At 30.8% G+C, this 2,740-nt stretch overlaps 1 long non-coding RNA gene across 1 annotated transcript in view; it reads left to right on the plus strand.

Annotated features, from left to right (window-relative positions):
* The window catches only part of LOC147843312 (uncharacterized), a 77,865-nt gene that overhangs the window by 32,156 nt on the left and 42,969 nt on the right, over positions 1–2,740 (plus strand). The gene's annotated exons all lie outside the window — the stretch shown is intronic.

Below are 2,740 nucleotides of genomic sequence, written 5' to 3' on the forward strand. Positions count from 1 at the left end.
CACACACGCACACACACACACACACACACACACACACACAGACACACAGAAATGACTTCATCACCATCTGAATCATCCACACAAGTTCCAGCATGCTCACTCACACACACACACACACACACACACAAACACACACCCACACACACACTCACTCACTCACTCTCACACACACACACACACACAGATACACATTTAGTCTGCAATATTTCCCCTCATATATCAAATTCACAGCACTTTGTGAATGAACTCAGCAATAGCATTAGAGCAAGCAGGGTGTGGTGGGAAACAACACATGTGATGACAGTTTTACTTTTCCTTTGTAGTGTTTTTATTGGTGGCATTTATAGACAAATGTCTTTGGTTCTTGCTTATGTCATGCTACAGTGCATTAGATGTGCTGATATATGGCATTTTTAAATCTCTACTTTTGCATTTTTGTTTAAGATCGCTTGATCGGATGCCATTCCAGCTGCAACCTAGTACTGGAAAACATCCATACACACTCAATCACACACATACAGTACGGACAATTTAGTTTATTCAATTTTATGCAGCGCATGCCCTTCCAGCCGCAACCTAGTACTGGGAAACACCTACACTCTTGCAATCACACACATACACTACGGCCTATTTAGCTTATTCAGTTCCCCTATAGCGCATGTGTTTGGACTGCGGGGGAAACCGGAGCACCTTGAGGAAACCCACGCCAACACGGGGGGAACATGCAAACTCCACACAGAAATGCCAACTGACCCAGCCGGGACTCGAAAGAGCAACTTTCTTGCTGTGAGGCGATCATGCTACCCACTGCGCCATTGTGGCGCCAAAACAATATGTATAGATGCTATATTCAGATGTGCATGTACTCTCTTTTAAAGAGATTTTAAACTAGGAAAAAAAACGACTGACGAAGCAGTGCCATAAACAGAGCTCAGCCTGGACTGCCCACACATATTCATCTCTCCTTTTATAACAGTGAAGGGTCAGTCTGTAGCGGATAAACACACTTCTCATCATAATTCCTCTGATACTACAACTGCAAAGAGAAACAAGTTTCTATTCTTTTCTATTAAATTTTAATCTATTCTGTTGTGTTCTATTCTATCCTATCGTGTTCTATTCAATTCTATTCCATTCTATTGTGGTCTGTTCTGTTCTATTTTATTCTATTGTGTTCTGTTCTAATCTATTCTATTGTGTTAAATTCTTTTCTGTTCTGTTCTATTCTATTGTGTTCTGTTCTATTCTGTTTTATTCTATTCTATTGTGTTCAATTATATTCCATTAAATTATATTCTATTTTGTTACTACTCTATTCTGTTCTATTCTATTGTGTTCCATTCTATTCTAATGTATTCAATTCTATTGTGTTCTATTTTATTTAAAAATGCCTTTCCACTATAGAAAGACATCTAATGACTGCTTATAAATCTTTTTAGTGATTTTACAGATGGTTTATTTATAGTAGTATGAAAAACAGTGTAAATGTATTTCATTATGTTTCCTCTTTAATTTAAAGCTTCTTCAATGTAAAGCTGTGATTTCAATGTAAATCAAAGCTTATTAATGTAATTGTTTATGCTTTATTTACTTATTGTAATTTATTATTTGTGTTATTTGATGTGAAATATATAACGCAAAAATGTTTAAACAGTTTTATTATTAATAATAATAATAATAATAATAATAATAAATTAAATTAAATTATGCATATAATGTAAATGATTATTTGTGATATTTGTTGTAAAATATATAAAGCAAAATATTGTTTAAAAAGTTTCATATTTAATATTATTATTTACAAATAATGTGTAAAAAAATACAAGTTATGTTGTCCAAGTTTCAGTATACCTACATATTATTATTATTATTATTATTATTATTATTAAATGAAGTGACATATTTGATGTAATTTATTGTACATTGTCATTTTTGTTATTTGTTGTAAAATACATAAAGCAAAAAGATATTGTTTAAATAGTTTAAAAATTATGCTAATAATTTTAAAGGTTTTATTATTAACAAAAAATGTATGTTTTAACAAGAAAGCTTATGTTGTGAAAGTTTCAGTTTGCTTATATATAATATACATACAATTTTTTATCAAAATTGATCAATTATTATTTTTTTTTCTTTAATAATACGATGGATTATACACTATTTTTGGGCTGTATCCTCCCTCTCTCTCTCTCTCTCTCTCTGTGTGTGTGTGTATATGTGTGTGTTTTGTAATGGACCTTGAAACTGCAAAAGATTAACCTTTTTTTGATAATTTATTTCTAACATATTAATTTATTTATATTTCTGCCCAACCATGGTCCGTGGATATAGCTAAATTATTATTTTAACAAGTTTGGTTCACATCTTAATTTGTTTTAAATGTTTGTGAAACAATTTATATTATTTAATTGCAAAAATTTAATTCATTTGAAATATTCATGTTACAATTTACATTATTTAATTGTATAATTTAATTCATTGTAAATATTTATGTTACAATTTATATTATTTAATTGTACAAATTTAACTCATTTTAAATATTTATATTACAATTTATATTATTTTATTGCATAAGTTTGATTCATTTCAAAATTATTCATGTTACAGCTACTATTATTTTATTAAGCGCATTTAAAGTTTAGTCCATCACTTAAGTGAAAGTGCGCTATCTAGTGGCCAATGTCCTGAAACGCATCATCTGCTCAGTTTGGGAACAGCGCCTCACGGCACCCGTAGCCGC

The sequence above is a fragment of the Danio rerio genome, chromosome 6 (assembly GCF_052040795.2).
Source record: "Danio rerio strain M-AB ecotype USA chromosome 6, GRCz13ab, whole genome shotgun sequence".
NCBI lineage: Eukaryota > Metazoa > Chordata > Actinopteri > Cypriniformes > Danionidae > Danio > Danio rerio.